This window comes from Rutilus rutilus, assembly GCF_951802725.1.
Source record: "Rutilus rutilus genome assembly, chromosome: 8".
In the NCBI taxonomy this organism is placed as follows: domain Eukaryota; kingdom Metazoa; phylum Chordata; class Actinopteri; order Cypriniformes; family Leuciscidae; genus Rutilus; species Rutilus rutilus.
The window spans coordinates 8,329,646-8,352,668 of record NC_140222.1 but is presented as its reverse complement, the minus strand read 5'-3'; positions in this window follow the sequence as shown (position 1 = coordinate 8,352,668).

The following is a 23,023-nucleotide window of genomic DNA, read 5'->3' as shown; positions in this document are numbered from 1 at the left end:
AGAATTTTCATTTTTGGGGCGAACTATCCCTTTAATAACAGTAACTTTTTTTTGCATGTGAATAATTATTTTGTCAAACATGACCTCAATGAAAACATTTACTGGCTTGATATAAATATTTTATGAACATATTTTTTTTTTGTTAACTTCAAACCCACTGCACTTTGGATTCTAGGTGAACAAAAAAGAAGAAAAAAATAGATGTATTTAAACTGATGATAATAAAAGGTGATAAGAGATGATATTGACCAGAACAAAACAGTTAAACTACCACCAATAGAAAAACTAGTTTGTTTTTAAATCATAAAGCACTGAATTTAAAGTTAAAGCTATAAATTACAGTTTAAGAGAACATGTGTTTTTCTACACTACCAGTCGATAGTTTTGGTAAGATTTTTTTATTATTTTTAATATTTATATTTTATATATTACATTAAGTCTCTTCTGCTCACCAAGGCTGCATTTTTTTTTTTTTTTTTAAATATTATTGTTATGGAAATTTAAAATAATGGGTTTCTATTTTAATATATTTTAAACTTTACTTTATTCCTGTGATCAAAGCTGAATTTTCAGCATCATTACTCCAGTCTTCAGTGTCACATGATCCTTTATAAATCATTCTAATATGATGATTTTATGCTCAAAAAACATTCATATAATTATCAAAGTTGAAAATAGTTATTTTACATTTTTTACATTTACTTTGATGAATAGAAAGTTCAAAAGAACAACATTTATTTTAAATAAATAACACATAGAAACAAAAACACACAAAAAACAGCTGTTTTACACAGTAATCATATTTCACAATATTATTATTATTATTTTGTATTTGTTTTTTAATCGAATAAATGCAGCCTTGGTGAGCGGAAGAGATTTCTTTCAAAAACATAAAAAATCTTACCGATCCCAAACTTTTCTCTGGTAGTGTATGTACTTAGAAACTTAGGCTGTTTCAAATAAATATAGATAAAGAAAAATAGAAAACACTCCTGAATGTCACTGCAAAAGTATTAAACACATTAATGATTTGATTTAAATGGACAAGACTTGCTTTTAAACATGAAGACTCACCATGAACTATATCACTGAAGAACTGTACGTGTACACTGAATCTGTGGCTGTTGCTGATGCTGAAGCTGCCGATGATGCTGATGATCACTTGTGTATATTCTCCAGTGTCTGTGTTTGTGATGTTCATGATGGTCAGAGATCCAGTCTGATGATCCAGCTTCAGTCTGCCTCTGAATCTCTCAGTACCTTCATTACACTGAACATCTGTACAGGTCTGACTGAGATCTCCAGTGATCTGAGCGATGCGAATGCCATTATTATACCATCTAATTATGTCTTGTTGGTGTGTTTGAACACTAGTGTTTAGAGTGACTGAATCTCCCTCCATCACTGACACTTTATCAACACCAGACACATCTGAAGAAGAAACAATTAACATTAGCCAAACAAATGCATAATAGTGCTTTGAAAAAACTTTTTTACTTATCATAAAGATTGTGAGTAGAGATTTATTTCATGAACATCATACAACCATGAATATTATGATACTCCAGGAAATTGTGCCATTTCCCAAAACATTAAGATACAATGGAAGAATAAAAATGTTATTGTTATTATTTTACAGTTTTAATCTTACAATTAAATAACACTTTTATTCACCCACAGTGACTCACACTAGTAACAACTGATGACATCACGGCTTGATCTTTGCTTGACCAATCAGCGGAAAGAGGCGTTTTATTCCCGCTCGTGTAGAGATGGAAAAATACAACGTGTTTATCCAGTTTGGCTTTACTGTCTTTCCATTTGGCGGATTACAACAAAGTTTGATGAAAACGCAAACAAAAATATGAAAAAAAAAAAAAAAAAAGATTTGCGGGTTGTTTTTTTTTACGTTCATGAGAAGGGTCGAATATGTGATAAATGAACGATTTCTTTGTTTTTCCGATTAAGACAAAAACGAGAACACAATTTATCTGAAGGTACACGGATCAATAAATAATAAATGCTTTGAAATGGATGGAGGATATGACGAGAAGCTGACATCTTCACCAGAACAAAACAGTTAAACTACCACCAATAGAAGAACAAGTACACTTTAAATCATAATGCACTGAATATGAAGTTAAAGCTATAAATTACAGTTTAAGAATAAATGTGTTTTTGTAGAAATTATCTTTATGCTGTGTGTGAATTAATATACAGGTAAAGAGAAAACACTCCTGAATGTCACTGCAAAAGTACTAAACACTTTAATGAAGTGATTTAAATGGACAAGACTTGCTTTTAAACATGAAGACTCACCATAAACAGAAACAATGAAGATCTTTACACTGATGCTGTTGCTGCTGCTGATGATCTGTAGTTTATAATCTCCAGAGTCTGTGTCTGTGATGTTCATGATGGTCAGAGATCCAGTCTGATGATCCAGCTTCAGTCTGCCTCTGAATCTCTCTTTACACCGAAAATCTGTACAGATCTTACTCTGATCTCCAGGGATTTGAGCGATGGGAATGATATTATAAAACCACATAATCAGGTATTGTTGGTTTGTTTGAACACCAGTGTTTAGAGTGACTGAATATCCCTTCTCCACTGGCACTTCTTCTGGATCAACACCAGACACACCTGGAGAAGAAACAATTAACATTAGTCAAATAAATGCATAATAGTGCTTTGAAAATATTTTTCTAGACATCATAAAGATTGTGAGTAGATGTCTGGATTTATAATGTAACACAGAAGAACATCATTGATTTACACTTTCACTCATCAGACAAAAATACACGAGTCTCATGGAGGATCTTGAACAACTTATGTTCAACTTATGTTCTCTTACAACACATTAATATTATGAGTATTACCCATAATAATTGTGACAAACATCCTTGATGAGTCATTACAAGTGCACAGGTCATGTGAGTGATTCCTTCGGAGTGAACGCGGGTCAATCTGACTGCAGTAGATGTGAAAGATATGGATAAAAATGATATTTATTTAGCCAGCGCTCATACCTGTATTTACATCCTGTTTTCAGTCAAAGTCCATAGTAATCAATTGTCGAGTTCACGCACATGATCGTGTGTACTAAACCAATGCGCGTGAACTCGACAATCGATTACTATGGACTTTGACCGAAAACAGGATGTAAATACAGGTATATGCGCTTGCTGAAATAACATCACTTTTATTCATATCTTTCACATCTACTGCAGTCAGATTCACCCGTGTTCACTCTGAAGGAATCACTCACATTTTCTGTGCACTTGTAATGACACATCAAGGATGTTAAGAGGCTAAAAGCAGTTTTTAAACTTGCCCCATTGAAGTCAACAGGGTGCAAATTTTAAAAAGAGGATAACTCGGTGTAGGCAACACCGATTTTTGTCGTTGTTCTCTGTACTGACAGCACTCCAAATGTACAAAAAAATGAGCTCAATGTTAAAATTGACCGGAGTTCTCCTTTAAACCATTTGGCATGTTTGGGCTTAGATAGGCCTTGCATGAATTGCCCAGTTAGGACCCACATAAGATCCTTACAGAGCTCACTTTAAGCCCATGGGGGCATTCACGGTTGAATCCTGGTGCAAGCCCACTTTAAACCCCTTTAGGCAGGTGGGGCCCAAATGGGTCTGACATGAATTACCCAGTTAAGATCCACATAAGACCCTTACAGGTCCCACTTAAAACCCATCTGGGCATCCATGGCTGGCCCCCGTGTGGATCCCGGGTGCAAGCCTATTTTAAACGCCCTTTAAGCAGGTGGGGCCCAAATGGGTCTGTCATGAATTGCCCGGTTAAGATCAAACATAACACCCTTACAGATCCCTTTTAAAGCCCATCTGGGCATCCACAGCTGGATCCTGGGTGCAAACCCACTTTAAATGACGTTTTATTAACAAGGTTCGGGAGGAGCACGTTCAGATAATTAACACAAGTGGAGAGCACTCAGCAATCAATGGTAAGAGGTATATATACTCAGCAGTCTCACCTCATTTCATTGACAGTTTTTGCAGCATCCCTCCACCACCCCTTCTCCACGCTTCTAGTCCTAAAACACTTACATACGGGGGGAGTACTCTGGGTTCGGGCCGAACTCCGAGCTCGGAGCCCTCCCTCCGGACAGCACGCCAAACACGCATTAAACTTTACCCCTTCAAAATTATATGTAAGTGTGAACTCGTGAAACCCCTTTGGGCAGGTGGGGCCCCAATGGGTCTGGCATGAATTGCCCAGTTAGGACCCACATAAGACTCTTACAGAGCCCATTTAAAGCCCATCTGGGTAGCCATGGTTGGATCCCGGGTGCAAGCCCACTTTAGACCCATTTGGGCAGGTGGGGCCCAAATGGGTCTGACATGAATTGCCCAGTTAAGACCCACATAAAACCCTTACAGATCCCACTTAAAACCCACCTGGGCATCCACGGCTGGCCCCCATGTGGATCCCGGGTGCAAACCCACTTTAAACCCCTTCAGACTGGTGGGCCCCAAATGGGTCTGTCATGAATTGCCCAGTTAAGACCCACATAAGATCCTTACAGATCCCACTTAAAACCCAACTGGGCATCCACGGCTGGCCCCCATGTGGATCCCAGGTGCAAACCCACTTTAAACCCCTTCAGACTGGTGGGCCCCAAATGGGTCTGTCATGAATTGCCCAGTTAAGACCCACATAAGACCCTTACATATCCCACTTAAAACCCACCTGGGCATCCACGGCTGGCCCCCATGTGGATCCCGGGTGCAAACCCACTTTAAACCCCTTCAGACTGGTGGGCCCCAAATGGGTCTGTCATGAATTGCCCAGTTAAGATCCACATAAGACCCTTACAGATCCCACTTAAAACCCACCTGGGCATCCACGGCTGGCCCCCATGTGGATCCCGGGTGCAAACCCACTTTAAACCCCTTCAGACTGGTGGGCCCCAAATGGGTCTTGCATGAATTGCCCAGTTAAGACCCACATAAGACCCTTACATATCCCACTTAAAACCCACCTGGGCATCCACGGCTGGCCCCCATGTGGATCCCGGGTGCAAACCCACTTTAAACCCCTTCAGACTGGTAGGCCCCAAATGGGTCTGTCATGAATTGCCCAGTTAAGACCCACATAAGACCCTTACAGATCCCACTTAAAACCCACCTGGGCATCCACGGCTGGCCCCCATGTGGATCCCGGGTGCAAACCCACTTTAAACCCCTTCAGACTGGTGGGCCCCAAATGGGTCTTGCATGAATTGCCCAGTTAAGACCCACATAAGACCCTTACAGATCCCACTTAAAACCCATCTGGGCATCCATGGCTGGCCCCCATGTGGATCCCGGGTGCAAGCCCATTTTAAACCCCTTTAAGCAGGTGGGCCCCAAATGGGTCTGACATGAATTGCCCAGTTAAGACCCACATAAGACCCTTACAGATCCCACTTAAAACCCATCTGTGTAGCCATGTTGCAAAGCCCACTTTGGACCCCATTGGGCAGGTGGGGCCCAAATGGGTCTGACATGAATTGCCCAATTAAGACCCATGCAGTACCCTTACAGGTCCCACGTTTTGTACGTCTGGGCTTCCACGGCTGGCCCCAATGTGGATCCCGGGTGCAAGCCCATAATGGGGCCCACATTTGCCGCCCATGAAGCCCTCATCTGGGCCCCACATGTCATTGCTGGCTGGGATAGTTTTTATTTTTTTATTATTAAGACACCATTTTAAATTGTTTTCTTAGTCTGTTAATTTGTTCGGACAGTTGCACCATCACATTTTGGGGTTTAGTGCTGCCTTCAGGAATCATCATAAATAGGCCTAGTTAGGCCTAAGGCCTAAGAAAATGGACATCGTAATCACGACTTCAGAATAAGAAAAACAAAATAATATGTATGTAAAAAAAGATTTTAAACCAAGGTTTTATAGAATATAATGATACATGTCATGAAGTTATCAAATTATTTTAAAAGGAAATAATACACTTGCCACAACATAACTTTGTGACAATGTTTAGAAAAATATAAGCGATTTTTAAACAAAACTGTCTGCTTATACAGATTCTATATTTCAGTGCTAATTGCTTTGTTTATTTAAATGTTAAATGGGAAAACACTCAACTGTTCTTTTTTCTTGCATTTCTCTTTTCTTATTCTTGCTTTGTTATTAGGGCCACCAAAATGAAGACGTGTAGGAGTAGTTATGTTCAAGGTTTTGGGGAAAATCTTGTTCATTTAATGTAGGCTATAACCTATTTGCATACTGTACTGTTTTTACTGTTTTTGCTTTGTTCTATAGTAAATGAACTGAATTAACCGAATTTTGAGTCTGTATCTTTCATATGTCGTTGAAAAAGTCTCTAAAATAGTTTTGGGCCAATGAGGACAAGTTAAATTAGACCACTGCATGTCCGCCCATATTATTAAAAACTAAAATGACCAACTGGTTACCAACACACGACTGTCGATCCACAACGTTGCCACGATGTCGCCGTTACTTACTGACAACGTTGCAAAGTTACGTCGTGGCAACGAATCCAGGAATTTCAATTTTCCGGTTGCCACGACGTAGTTACGTCGCCACGACGAAAGTTTGGTCACCAGATTACGTTGCAGTTACGTAACAGTCACGTATTTGTGTTAGCTGGGATTTGAAAGTATTGATAGTGTGTGCGAGTTCCTTGTGTTTTTTTTGTTTGTTTTTTTTGCTCTTGGTCTTTTGATATAATGACTCTTCATATATAGCCTACTGTGTTGCGTATCTAGCTCACTAAGTGTTTACCTGACTTTTTTATGGTGTAGGGGCCTGTTTATACTTGGTCACTTCATGCATTTTACTAATCAAAACGATTCCATTTACACCTAGTCTAGTCACATAAGTGTGTGTTCGCCAAACTGATGAGAGAGAGCAAGCGAAAAATGCGGCATCGGCATCTCGAAGCGGCACTTCCGGCGGCATCTCCAGCGGCCATCAGTGAGCGGCATCTCCAGCTGCCATCAGTGAGCGGCATCTCCAGCGGCCGAATGCGGGAGCGGCATCTCCAGCGGCCATCAGTCAATTATGATATTAACATGATAAAAAAAATCAGGGATTGCAAGTATTCTGATTATTTATAATAGTCCAACATAACATGTATGTGGCAGATTTAATACACCAAGGAAAATTATTAAATAGCATATTCCTTATTAAAGGGGTGGTTTACTGCCTTTTTTCTTTGCTTGATTGTGTTTATGGGCTGCAATATAACATGTCTTCGTGTTTCGTTTGTTAAAAAACGCCTTATTTTTCATAAATTTCACCTTTATTGTAAGCCGCGTCCTCCTCTGTCATTTGAACGACCGGTTGACTTCCTGAGTCTATGAAAACACTCCCTCAGAAACAGACAATGGGCTCAGATTGGTTAGTTCGGCCGGCGTGCTGTAATTGGCTAAACTGCGTCCGGAATCTTCACGCCCATTACCTTTACGGGCGACAGTTGCATGTGCTCCGAACCCGGTCAAATGTAATGGTGTCAATATTGCCTCATCAGTTTGAGCCAGAATCAGACCCAGAGAGCGGTGATGAAGAGAGTCAAGCAGAACCTCCGCAAACACGGCTCTTACTAAACGTTTCTGAATGGTAATTTTTTTTAATTATTATTTTCTCAAAGAATTCCCATACGCTGTTACTTGAAAATGCTACTGCTATTTGTTAGCTTTTGAGATACGCTTTCCCCCTGATTAAACATTTAATATAACTGAATACATGACTGAGTAATACTGTTTTTTAAAGATATTGTTTTATTGATAGAATGAACAACCGTTTAACTATTCACAAAACTTACCGGTAGTTTACTCAGTTTGTCGTTTTCTTTAGGTGTACATGTGCAGCTGAAGTTTGCTGTTGCGATCATTTTTTGAAGTTTGTATACGTTTCTTATACACACAAAATAACATCGAACTAACTAGCTACTATAACCAAACAGCTTTGGCATTGGTTTGCGTTCTTGATCAAATAAAAAAATTACGTCATAAAGTAAACATGGGAAATACGTTTACAAAATTTGTACATATAAGTTACAAATTCGGGTCCAAAATGTTTGTACGCATCTACAGCCAGCGCTGGCATTTTTTTACATCCTTGATAAAAGTAAAACATTACGTCTTAAATTATACAGGCAAATACATTTAAAATGATTAAATCTTACTTGCAGGTTGTGGCCTCTGGTTTTAAAGCTGTAACTGCTTCATGTTGGAGTAATAGTTTCTTGTTGAATCCGACATTGAACTCGTGTAGATTCTGGAAGCTGTCTTCCGTAAAATGCGCAGCACAGAGAGCTAAACTACGATTGTAATTGTCAGGAACATAATCAAACTTAAATTTGAACCATTGTTGACGAACTACAGCGTCTGTAGGAAGCCTGAAGACAGAAGACCTGACAGCTACAGCTCTCCACTATAACTCCTCCTCTTCGACAGCAGAACATGTTCCGGAGGGAGGGTTGATGTAAATGTATGGGTTAGTTACGTATAAAACCCGGGAAGTATCTCGTTGTAGTCCCATTCGAGTCGTTTTTGTAGGCATTCAACTTCCTGATTTTTAAAAGACAATATCTCTGCTTATGTTGAACTTTCAGCGCAGCAACTTTGCAGATACTGTTCATGCACCAACAGCAACATTACACAGTATTTAAAATGAAAAAAGTGAAATAGCAATCAACCACCCCTTTAATTATAATAGATAAAAGACACATTTATTAAAAACATACGTTGTTCAGTTGTAGGCTACAGTAGGCCTACAACAGATATGTTTTTAATAAATGTGTACTAGGCTACTAATATTGTTAATATTTATATTATTATTATTATTAATAATAATAATAATAATAATAATAATAGTATATTGATTAGTTGAATCTAGCTCATATAGCCTATGTTTTAAAGACAATTTTATCTCCCGCGGCATCAGTGAGCGGCATCTCCCAGCGGGCAGGACTTTCCGGCGCAGCGGCATCTCCAGCAATCAATATTTTTTATTTTATTAACTTTATTAATTATTTTATTGTCCAGCTGTGGCTGCGGCCAAAGTAGGCCTAAGTGTGATTATACCACTTTCTGATTAATTAGTTATGTTTCTGCGCAGAGGAAATTATTAAATCCAATTTTTTCATAAAAAAGTAGGCTAACTGAACATCATGTAGCCTATGCTACTCATGTGAAAAATGATAATTACTAATTTTAAAGGTTTTTACATAGAGAACTGTAGGCTAGCTAATTAATTAGAAACACACCAAAATATATCCTAATTGTAATTTTATTTAACATTTGTTATTCTTCAAATTAAATCGTCTTTACAAACATAGGTACTATTAATAATAATAATATTATAAATATTAACAATATTAGTAGCCTAGTACTAGTACACATTTATTAAAAACATATCTGTTGTAGGCCTACTGTAGCCTACAACTGAACAACGTATGTTTTTAATAAATGTGTCTTTTATATTATAATTAATTAATAAGGGATATGCTATTTAATAATTTTCCTTGGTGCATTAAATCTGCCACATACATGTTATGTTGGCCTATTATAAATAATCAGAATACCGGAAGTGCCGCTTCGAGATGCCGATGCCGCGTTTTGCGCTAGCCCTTACGTAAACTGATATCGGATATATTCCCGCGCTACATGCAGTTTTAATGTATAGGCTTATGCAGAGTTCACGTCACCAAACGCAACAGATATGAGCAGCATTTTATTGATCATCAGCTCATTTCACAATCAGCGATAGGAGAGAGCAACAGCAGCACTGGTAGCCTAATATCATTTCTTTCTTTTTTTTCTATTAATGAATATGAGTGTTGAGCATCTACGACTTGCTTTAAACTTTCATTTGCGGCAGTTAGCGCGTTGGCTTGATGAATAGATCGCTCATCTGTCGTGACGCGTGTTGCAATACAATAGGATTAAGAATGGGCGTTATGGGAGAAAATATGACGATTGCGCCATTAATGTGAATCAAATAACAAAAGGCAAAGAAAAAATCAGTCGCAGCTCTTGAATGATATAAGCTTTAATCTCTCTATGATAAACTATGCAGTGTTATTTTAAATCTGACTTTATTAGATGTCTTTTTAGCCCATATTACTCCTGAACAGTAATGTCAGTAGACATTACTGAAATTAGATATGCTGTATAATTTGTATATTTGTTTAATTGTATTTTTTTTTTTTTTTTTTTTTTTGACCATGTGTTTGTACTTTGTTTTTTGGTGTCCTATGTCTTCTGAATATAAAACACAAAAGCCTGCACCCTTCTGCATAACGTATGTTCTATTTGTTTTGTTAAAGCATTGCTTTTTCTTTTGCTATATTTATTTTACATTTCAAAATATAAAACAATATTAATTGTGTTCTAATTTTTTATTTTATTTTTATATAAAAAAAGATATCCAGATCCACCAAAGGAGGGAGAGCATTTTCACATTTAGCTCCAAAACTCTGGAATAGCCTTCCTGATACTGTTCGTTGCTCAGACTCGCTCTCCCAGTTTAAAACTAGATTAAAGACGCATTTCTTCAGCCAGGCATTCATATAATACTTTTAATCTTACAGTTAAATCCGGTCTGTAGTTCATAAACGCCAGAGGAGAACTGGCCCCCGACTGAGCCCGGGTTCTCCCAAGGTTTTTTTTTCTCCATTAGGTCACCTGATGGAGTTTTTCGGTTCCTTGCCACTGTTGCCTTTGGCTTGCTCAGTTGGGGATATTTGGATATTTAATTTAACTAATCAATCAACGATACTATTGATCAGCATTACCAAACATGGACGTTCCATTAGAAACAAACATTGATGTATTGTTTTAATTTATTACTGTGAAGCTGCTTTGATACAACCTATGTTGTGAAAAGCGCTATATAAATAAACTTGACTTGACTTGACTTATAACAAAAAGAACCGATAAGAATACGTTAAAGTACCGGATCGATAAGGAGTATTGGTAAGAGTAGTAGAATGATACCTATCCCTATTGGCAGCAACAAATTAAAAGTTATGGCCAATTTAACTGTGAATTGGCCATAAACTACATTGTTCTCTGAATGTAGTTTGAAGATTTGGTTTTGTGTTTAAGGTTTTGAGAAAGTGGGTGATGGTTCCAAGAAATGTATTTTAGCAATTCAGGAAAACTGTATAGATTAAAAACATGCATTATTTTTTATATATACATAATATCAAACAAATAAAGTAATAAAAAGTAAATCTTATCAAGCATCATTTTTTGTTTCAAGAACTTAGAGATCTCAACACTTAATCTTAATAAAATTACTAAATTATCATAATCTTTCACAAATAGGCCTAAACATCATAATTTTAAAGTGGAAAGGTTTATTTAAAACATATGTATAATAGTTTAACAATTTAAATTTAGTATATATACGTCTGCCATATTTTGCCACCCCTCAAAAATTCCTGCCCCCCTCTCGCCACCCCATAAATATTTTTCTAGATCCGCCCCTGTGCAGTAGGCTAGCATCACCATATCTGGCAATAACATGACATATAGAAAATAACACGCTCTCACTCGTTTATTTTTAGCACTGTTGCGAGAAGTCACTTAAAATCCAGCAGTTTCCGCACATTCTATTTCTAACTAACAGTCTCGTTTATAGAACTATATCGTAGACCAGAAAAGAGATCAGACAAACGTTACATTGATGGAGTAAAATACAAACGTTGAATATAAAGCTAATAGATATTATGAAACTTTGTCGTTAGTTTTACCGGGAAAGGAGATAGTAATGTGGATACATGTCTTACCATGCAGGCGTAAGCTCGTCAACAATAATAAAAGAAAAGAAATAGAAACATGCTTCATTTTCAATTTTTGCCCAAAGATGAACGCAGATTCAGTGGAGTAAAAGTGATCTGTTGTTGGGCGGCGCTGGGCTGGGCTATGAAGCTGCAGACTCGGAGCTTGCTGCATCTACAGTCCCGCATTCTCAGACCCCTCGTTTTTCGAGACAGCACCTCCTATCAAATTGGATCGGATAAACACATAGATAAACCTTTACAGTCTATAAACACGTGAATAACCGAAACGTGAGTATCGTCAATTTTATTCAATGATTTCTTTTTTAATCAAACTACTTTATAGCTCATCGATACACCAACATATGAATAGTCCATTTAATATTTGTAAAGATAGTTTGTAACACAATTTGAGCCGTTAATGTATGTTTTTTCGCCTTTTCCCCCCTGAAAATATTTTGATAGCTAACGTTAGCCTTTTTGTAGACAAGGGTCAAAATTTGATTAAAATTAGTTGACATTAAAGTAGACCAATTAAATACATTAAGTCTGTTAATATCAAAGAATGTCATCATTAATTATTTAATCAGATTTACCTTTTTACCTTTTTTTAATTATCGGACCTTTTCTCCTAAAACTATAAATTGAATTAATGCCGGAGTAATTATTTTACTTTATATAATTTATGTAGACTATACTTAAATTAGTTCTTATAAAACGTAAGTATTAAAATGGATCAATGTTAATTCAACTGTATGAAGTTGCCAGCCATTTACAATATAAAACAATACAAATATTATGTATTATTACACAATATTTTTGACAATGGCATTCATCTTTTATTTTAGTGAAGTTGAGGAATTTGACAGGGTGATTGCAAAAAGAATGAGAAAAGAAACAACATTTGCCTACCAGAAAGTAATTATTTTACCTTAAGCATTTACATTACATTTTACATTTAATCATCATTTAGCAGACGCTTTTATCCAAAGCGTCGTATAAATGAGGAGTTTTTTTTTAATGCAATTGAAGATGAAATGTAAAGTCACTAACACAATTTTCTCTTCCTTTTTTCTTTGCTTTGTCCTGTTTACAGCAATGACGGTGATCAAGGTGATCGTTAAATAAAGTACAGAATTGTTTTGTGTTTTGTCTATTATTTGAGTTTTGCTTTACATTCAAAATATCAAAAAACAGGTTTTGTAATGTTAGCATGGTATAATGTTAATAGACCATTATAGGTTGAACTGAAAGAAAAAATGGAATTTGAAACATTGTACAAAAACAAACTAAAACATTATATAACAATATAATATCACATAATATTTTTCAGAAGATAGTTGTATCCCTTAGGCTACATCAGTAATTTTCTTTCAATTACACCCACGCTCAAAAAATAAATACTGGGTAATTAGTTTGAGAGCACAATGATTTTTGTTTTGGCACATGCATTAAGCAGGGAACGCAAATATTTATTTGGATAACTTTGAATAAAAAGAGACCGTAATATTGCATCGTAATGTTTTCAATGGCATTTGGATGTCATCGAAAAACGAGGGGTCTGGGAATGCGGGACTGTAGATGCAGCAGGCTCCGAGTCTGCAGCTTCATAATGTTGGGCAGGGACGGATTGACAATCTGTGCGTTCTGGAAAAGTCCAGAACGGCCGTCCAACCGAGGGCCGTCGGCACAAAAAAAAAAAAAAGTCTAATAAAGCAATATGAACAGCCAACAGCAGGGGCACTAATATGATCACTTATGCTATGTGTAAAAAACAACAACTGAGGAAGAAGAGTCGGCCTATAGCCACTGACATTTTATAAGGCTGCACTTTTAAATTTGCTTACATTATATTTGAATAGCTGTGGTCTCCAACGTGGTGCCTGTGAGTTGCCCGCTAAACACATTCTATAAATAGCCCCAACTTGCCGTCGGGGTTCCAGACTTCGAATAAATGGTATAATTTTGCGACCTTTTCAACTAAACGTTTCAATTTGAACTTTTGCCTCTACAAAATTACCCAACTCTCTTTGATTGTACGCTGTCATTTGCGTTACGTATGAGAAACATCAAATGGCAAACGCGTAAAAAGCGGAACAAAACTTGTTTGATCTGAGCAGCGTATTATCAGCTCGGCCCAAAAAACAGCGATCGCGGACAAAGCTGATCTCGATCACGCGAACATTATTACACAGAGCTGCGCGATCCACTGAGAAGCATTTCAATTCAGCGCAGAATTCTCTATCTCTATTATAAACCACAAATTACTATGTGATTTAAGCTTGTAAAAAGCCAGATGAAACAGCGCTGATATTCTCAACATATTGACGAAAAAAACAACAACAACAACAACAACAAAAAAAAAAACAGGCGAAACATTGTTCCGAGAACAAACCAGTTAAAGACATTACACACCAAAACCTATGAATTAACTATTAAAAATGCTGTTATATTAATACAGTTATGTATAAATGTATTAAATGTAATGCAGTAATGTTTTTGTTTAGAAGTTATGGCAGTTTATTATTATTATTATTATTTTTTTTTTATTTTTTTATATTTATACTAAATGTTTGGGCTACTGTTTTTGATAACACGTACAATAGGTTTATAGAAAATCAACTAAAAAAACTAAACAAAAAAATACATTTTCATAAGTTTTCAGGATTTTTTTTAAACGCTTTTAAGTCTGAACCAGAATATCAAGATATTTTATTATTTCCCATATGATGGTGAAAAGTAAAAAAGCTTCACCATGTTATGTATAATAAATATTGGAGTATAACAAATAAAAATTCCTTCTAGATGTAGCCCTTGCACACAAAAAGGTTGGAGATCCCTGGTATACAGTAGCCTAACTATATGTTTTATAATTACAAGTTTGTGTAATTTGGGTTACTGTAGCCAGTGACATTTCATTATTTGTATTTTATGGCATTGTACATTTTGTGTTTTTATTTGAAGGCTGAGGCTTCATTAATAAACACAACCCCAATTATCATCATTGGTTTTGAGATGTTACTTGCTGTGAATACCTGTCTGATATAGGCTACAGTATTGTGGCATAGCCTAGTATCAGGACATCCTGGCTAGTGTCTGTCGCACACGGCTAGAGGCGAATGGCCAGATGATGGGCCTATTTGGGAGAAAGTCCAGGGCTGTTTTTTAGCCCCAGTCCGTCCCTGATGTTGGGGCTAAGGGGGCTTAAGCCCCGAATGTTTTTAGTAAAGCCCCGAATATTTTGTTCCCTTGTCTTTCTCATAGAGCAAAACAATTAATCAGAAAAAAAATGTGAATAAGAGTACATTAGTCGCGATTACCATGAAAAGTGCATATTACAGTTTTATTTATAATTTCCCCTTTGCATTAAAGGAATTTACGACGTGCGTTTGCAGTGTTGAGCATTGTAGCCAATCACAAACATGTCTGTTGAACGCATCGGCCAATCAGAGGCGTTTAAATGAGTCGCTGTACTGAAGATGTGTTTTGCGCGAACTACACTTTCGCAAACCTGTCATTATTGGCAATAAACTTAAGATGCAAATAAAGGATTCACTCCAATGTATTTGATGTTCTTGATACTGCTCTGATGTGCTTCATTACGCACTACTCTGTTTGTTAGGATGACAAAAGTTCAGCGGTCTATATCTCATCAATGTCAAAATGATTAAAGAAGTGAACGAATGCCTGGTAAAATGTAAGTAGATAAACATTTAACATTTGACTGTTTTAAAATAGAAATGTTCAACTACCGACAGTGTCCGGTGACGCAAATTACTCAACTTTTTTATTTATTTATTAAAATTTGCCTTTTTGAATTAAAAAAATGCTATAATTCCCTTGATTCATTTAGAGAGAATGCATGCATAATTAAAAAATAAATTGTTATTTCCAAATAGTTACAATTATTTCACTAATACAATAAGCCTTTCTTTTTTTTATTCACTTAAATCGCTTTTATAATTAATGAATTCCTTTAAATAAAAATAGGTTGTGCTAAAGCCTCCACTGACCTTAGAACCGCCCCTGGTGGCGACGCCATTATTTCACGAGTTAAAATGAAAGTAATCATTTGGGAGGCTTTTTTTATCTTATTTTTTTTTTTTTATTGATTTTAAGATTACAATTACAATCAGGGGGGTACAACAAGTAAAGCAGATAAATAAATATTAAATACATACATAAACAGCGACAAATTTAAAAGTTAAACAAAAATTTGAAAATGTTTACAGATTGAGACACATTTTGTAGCTTTCTTATTTTTCAAACCCAATATTGTGTTTAGGTATTGATCATTTGGGAGGCTCCTCCTTACGCGCTGTACTGCGATGACGTAGAGTGACGTTTTGTGACGTTTTTATCTAACTACAAAACAAAAGTCTGTTCCTGGTTCTGTTGGGATTCGGTAATATTTCAGTACCCCGGCCTAGACTTATTAAAGTGTTGGTTCACCAAAATAAAATATTAAAAGCTTTACTTTGGCATGTCAATAATGAATGCAAAATTATTGCATTTAAACCATTTCTATCATAAAATAATGTCTTATTTCTATTATTCCATTCTATTACTAAGCATTTTGTCAGGTCCCTGAGGTACTTCACTGAATTTGTACTTAGAAAATTGTACACTGTGTAATTGTTTTGTGGCAATTTTGAAAGGTTTTATTTGTGTTACTTACTTGTGAAAAACGTTTTTCCAAAAAAATGCAAGATCTGATATTTGATTAAAAAAAAAGACTATAAAGTGATGTCCCTCAGTCTGAATTCAATCCCGTCACGCCAAATTTTCTCAACCCATATATGACATTATTTACCAGAAATGATATCATTTAGGCCTCTTTGACAACACCTGGCTCAATCTATTATTATTTATTTATTTTTGTCTGTTTATTTTACTTGCTTTTTATTTAACTTGCTTTCACTGGCTTTTTGTCTACTGTTTAAATTATATATATATATATATATATATATATATTGTTGGTTGATTCTGTTTTGAGATTTAACTTTGTATTTGCGTTTATGTTCAATAAATAAAAAATTAAAAAAGGCCACTTTAACAGTGTTTCATAAGATGGTAAGTATATCAAACTTTGTATTTTTTAGGCCAATTAATATCCAATTATATTCAAGCTGTCAAATTAAGATGGAAAATTATTATAAAAAAAAAAAAAAAAAAAAAGTATACAATGTAGCCTACTTATTTCATTGCTGCCTTATATAGTCTACAGGGGTTGAAAACTGAGACAGGGTTGAGTTTTTCCATTTCATTTATGGATAATATTAATTAAAAAAAAAATTAAATAGTCATGTTTCAGTAAAGATAGCCTATATTGACCAAATTCATGACAACTGCAGATATGTTGATCCAGAAAGAAGAGCACTATATGAGAAGAAAAAAATAATAATACAACATATATAAAACTGAAGGCAATGCTTCCTTCAAACCAGTTACAGTCTTCAACCATGTCACACTATTCTCAACCTTGATATTTTAGACAAAAAAAAAAAAGAAATAAATAAATAAATTAGGGAAGGCAAAAAAAAAAAAAAGAAATATAATTAAAAATCTAATTAAAAAATGATTAACAATTATATTGTATTAATAACTATATTATATACTATATTAAATATACGTAACAATGATGTAAAAAAACAATACTAGGACAATCTTTTCAATGGAAATATGAATTGCTTAAATAATGATCATTTATATTTATAACAATGAAATAGTTATTTCAAATGTTGCATTTATTTTCATTATTAAAAGCAACAGTAAAAATTATACACTTACAAACATGCAAATAAGAGCAGAAGTGGCATTTCAGATTGTTGTAATGAACTAAATAAAGCAGACTGTAAAAAATTCGGAGTAGGATTTACTTGAAAAAAAGCTTGCTAATTTTTTTTCACTCTGAAAATGCTAGTAAATTTACAAAGTTTGCCAAGTAAAAACCTAAACATTTATTAGTAGCTTTAATTAGAAATCTTTAAGTTAAATTTACTTGGAATATGGCATTAAGTCAACTTTACTTAATCTAGTTAAGTGAAAGTAACAAAGATAATAAGTAATTTTAACTTGGCTAGTAAAAGGTTGATTAATATCGATTTAGTTGAAATTTCCTTTGCATTACATTTCACTCAAACAATAATATTGAATCATACCAATCATTTATAGTATGTGCTTTACTTAGATTATCTGAGTAATTTATACTACATCATGTCAGATGTTAAGCCTCATGTGAATGCAAAGACTTCAATACTTGGTAGACAATACACAATGACGGTAACATTTGATGGATCATTTTTGTGTTTGAATGTGTCATTTTGAGCAGAAAATTTACTCGAAATGTCACAAAATGGCAAGTTAATAATTCTGACAACAATGATAAAACAGTGGAAAACAGTGAAAAATGAACCTCATTAATTATTCAAGGTCCAGTGCATGATGGGAACCCCAGTATCAGAAAAGTTGAGTAATTTTTACTTAATTTTATTGAGTTGATATTTACGCTTTCATTTCTACTCACTTGAATTAAGTTCTGATATGGAATTTACTTAGTTTTTTTAATTCTTGCCTGGACTAACTTTTTCATGTAAATTACATTGTTTTTTTGTTTTTTTCAGTAGTATTTACTTCACCAAAAAATCATTTTTACAGTGCAGCTCTGGCTGAATCACAACACAAACATTGTTTTAAAGCAAAATAATGTGTATAAGTTTGTATACACTATGCTCATTTTATTATGCAAATATAGTACATTGATAACAAGTCAAGTAAAAACTGACAGTTCAAGATGTGTAGTGCAAATCTTCTTCATATTTGTGCATTAAATACATTTGTAGATTAAATAATGATGTTGACTGTGCCGAGAGCTCATGTCGGTTTATCTTAAAGGTTTAAGTTGTCATTGTCACAGTGTTGGGTTTGTGTTCCCCGGTTGTCCAGTAGATGTCCTCCTTCCCCAGTGTTACTTATACATTGAACTACGTTTCCCATCATCCTGTCTGGCTATCACGACCTTGCACTCTGGTGTTCCCCATCATCATTGCACTCAGCTGTTTCCCCTCACCTTGTTAGTGTCTGTGTATATATATCCTGTTTGTGTCAGTGTTTGTTACGGAGTCCTTGTTTGTATCACACCACTTCCAAGTTCTGTTCTTGCCGTTGTCTTGTACCTGTTTATGTTGGATTGCTACTTTGGTTTTGACCCCTGCCTGGACTGGATTTGAGTAATGGATTTCCCTTAATAAATTTACATACTGCACTTGGATCTACCTCTCCTGCGTTTCCTAGTGGATCGTGACAGTCATTGAGTGTTAAATGTTGATTTAAGTGTTTCCATAAAATATCCTTAAATATCATAAAGCATTTGTTCTATGAATGTATCAAGATAATAAGTAGGTTATTGTTGAACTGAATAATAATGAAGTAACTACAGTGAATAAGCGCCGCCCAGTGTTTCCATTATAATGAGTCTCTATCAGAATCTTCACTTCAGAAACACTGAACTCCTTCTCAACCTTCAACAAACACCTAATCCATCATCTCAAACAAGACACTTATTATAATAAGCATGAGAAATGATAAATGTTAATCTATTCCAGGTTTATAAGCTGAAACTGTCAGATATTATAAGTAATAACGTTTATCTAAATGTCCTAAACTATATGTGCTTCCAGTAACAGGTTGGTTATTATCTCCATGTAAAATGTGAAAAGAGGGTATGATTAATAAGTATTTCAGGTTAAAGCTGAACAGCTGAAGTGTGTTTTTGCTGATTCTCCTCAATGGGAATAATGTTGCAGATTCACAATGATCCTGTTGGGATTCTCTCAGAACACGTGATCTTTCTCCGTCTGTGATATTACATGTCCATCCAATTGCAGGATGTTAAAGAGAGAGAAATGAACAGCAGTAACTGTCAGAAACTCATGAAATCAGCAAATCTTCCATCAATCAGTGAATAATATTCAGTCTGAAATGTTTATTTCACATCGAGATCATTTTGATGGAAACGCCATTCATTCATGGGAAAGTTTACAGCAGAAGAGCAGAAATGCTTTTAAACAGTATATTCAAATATTGAAGTATTTGAGAGCGTATGCAGATCGACTCGATTACGGCAATTGCTTCATGGAAGTGGGCGGAGCTAAAGAGATATTCTGACACGTTTGGCTTGTTTCGACTCCCTGATTAGTGGAATATTTTCTGTACAGCATCATGGGTAATGTAGTTTTACCATAACAAATGCCATGGTTAAACATGATTATTGTGAAAATAAATTGAAAATATATATATAGCTGCGAGCAGCGATTACGGGCCCAAGCCGGTGGCACCGCAACCCCGGTGCCTTTAGTTACCTAAAGGCACCGGGGTGGCGGTACCGCCGGCTTTGGCCCTCCATCGCTGCTCGCAGCTATATATATATATATATATATATATATATATATATATATATATTTATTTATTTATTTATATATATATATATATATATATATATATATATATATATATACATACATACATACATACATACACATACATATATATATATGTATGTATATATATATATATATATATATATATATATATATATATATATATATATATATATATATATTATTGTTCAAAAGTTTGGGGTCAGTAAGATTTTTAATGTTTTTAGGAGAAGTCTCTTCTGCTCACCAAGGCTGCATTTATTGATTAAAAATACAAACAAAAACAGTAATATTGTGAAATATTATTCCAATTTAAAACAGCTGTTTTCAATTTTAAAATATTTTACATAGTAATTCATTTCTGTGATCAAAGTTGAGTTTTCAGCATCATTACTCAAGTCTTCAGTGTCACATGATCCTTCAGAAATCATACTAATATGATGATTGATGCTCAATAAATATTCATTATTATTTTCAATGTTGAAAACAGTTGTGTACAGATTTTTTTTTTTTCAAAATGCTTTGATGAATGTAAAGTTCAAAAGAACAGCATATATTTCAAATATATATATTTTTAACATTATAAATGTCTTTACTGTAACTGTTGATCAGTTTAACTCATCCTTCATAAATAAAAGTACTGATTTATTTTATTTCTTTCCCCCCAAAATAAAATTTTAATTATTACTAACCACAAACTTTTGAGCGGTAGTGTTTAACGTTACAAAAGCTTTAGATTTCAGATAAATGCTGTTCTTTTGAACTTTCTATTCATCAAAGACTGTACACAACTGTTTTCGACATTTAAAATAATAATGAATGTTTCTTGAGTATCAATCATCATATTAGAATAATTTCTGAAGGATCATGTGACAGTGACGACTGGAGTAATGATGCTGAAAACTCAGCTTTGATCACAGGAATAAATAACAGTTTAAAATATATTAAAATAGAAAGCAGCTGTTTTAAATTGGAATACTATTTTACAATATTACTGTTTTTGTTTGTATTTTTAATCAAATAAATGCAGCCTTGGTGAGCAGAAGAAACTTCTCTGTTATGTGCGCGCCACAGACTGCACGCACGTCCGCTTAGAGTTCCGCCTTTTGCCTTCCGTCAATATTACGTTATTAGAAAAATATTTTTTTAGAGAATCGATTTTTTGACATTTGTGAATCGATTCAGAATCGTCCACGTCCGCATCGCGATTCATCTAAGAATCAATTTTTTCTCCCACCCCTAGATTTCATACAACAGGTTAATAAACAGTTACAATTAAGTCACTTACATTTTAGATGCAATGTTGACTGTTTTTGTTCTGTTTCAGCAGCGAAAATAGTTAAACAAAGATCACGGCAGAACCATCACGCATCACGTGTTTTCTCATAACTGAACGATTCAGCATTTTTAACGAATCGGTTGACTCAAAGATTGAATGATCAATCCATAAACATCTGTCTTAATCATGATCGACTCATTCGAACGAATCGTTTGAACGAATGAATCAATGACTCGCTTATTAAGATGGATGCCTGGCGACACCTAATGGCGGTTTAGTGTTGTTTAAAAGCATCATTCTTTCCCACATGTGTGTGATTTGTGTGTGCAACTTTATCATTATTTTTCTTTCACTATTATATTAGCGATTTAAAAGCACCCACTCGTGTCACACGTCGATTAACCGGTGGGAAAATATCCTCAGACACATACCTAATAAATGTATATTTAAATACAATATTGGCCTACCTGGTAAAAAGTTTTATATACTATTTTGATGTCCTTTTGGACACAAGAGGGCAGTATAGCCCTATGTTTGCTTTTTTGTTGAACCAAATAGCACTAAATAGCCTGTTTTTAACTTTTTCATTCTTCTTGAATTGCAAAAACAGAATAAAATGGGTTTAGTTGTGATATTTGTATACTTTTATATAGAAATAAATGGTATATAATTACATTTTTAGAAGATTTTTGCTTTAATCCCTCGCCATAGCAAAACCGTTTGAGATATTTTTTATCCATTCACAATTTAGCATATTTAATGTAGTTTCATCATGTTGAAAAAGTTTGGTACGAATAAAATAAATAGTTTAAGAGGAGTGGCTAAAAATTCAGAGGCTGATTTTGCAAAAAAATTCACATTCAGACCAAAATATCTGACTTCCTGATGGCCAGAGCTATTGAATGTAAATTAGAAAGTTGTCCGGCTTGATGAGAACAATATACAAACTATTTTTTCTTTACTGTAGTTAAAAGTAACCCCCCCACTTTTGTCAAAAGCATGTTGAAAGTGACACACTTCCTGCTGCCAGTTGGTGGCGCTATAACTTTGACTCACAATAGCTACATCCATCTGATCGGCCTCTTACCACGAACACACTGCTGAAGTTTCATCAAGATCAGTTAATGTATGCAGAAGTTATTCCACTTCCGTGTTTCTCTTTTCTCGCCATAAATTCGATTCCTCGCCACGGCCAAACCGTTCGAGATATCAAAAATCCGTCCGCAATTTAGCATCCTCAAAGTCTTGACTACATGCACACCGAGTTTGAAGGGGACACGGTGAATTTTCTAGGAGGAGTATTTCACATTCCACAGCAAGCGTTTTCCAAACAACCCATAATAGCCGACTTCCTGTTGGGCTGGCGTAAAACTTGACCGGGGTAAAGTTGTTCGGCCCGATGAGATCTATATGTGTACCGAGTTTCATATTAATTCATGCGAGCGTGTTTGATATATGGATCAAGTTTTAGAACCCCGTTCAAGGGGGCGCTGTTGAGCCCCCCAGCCACGCCCGGGTACC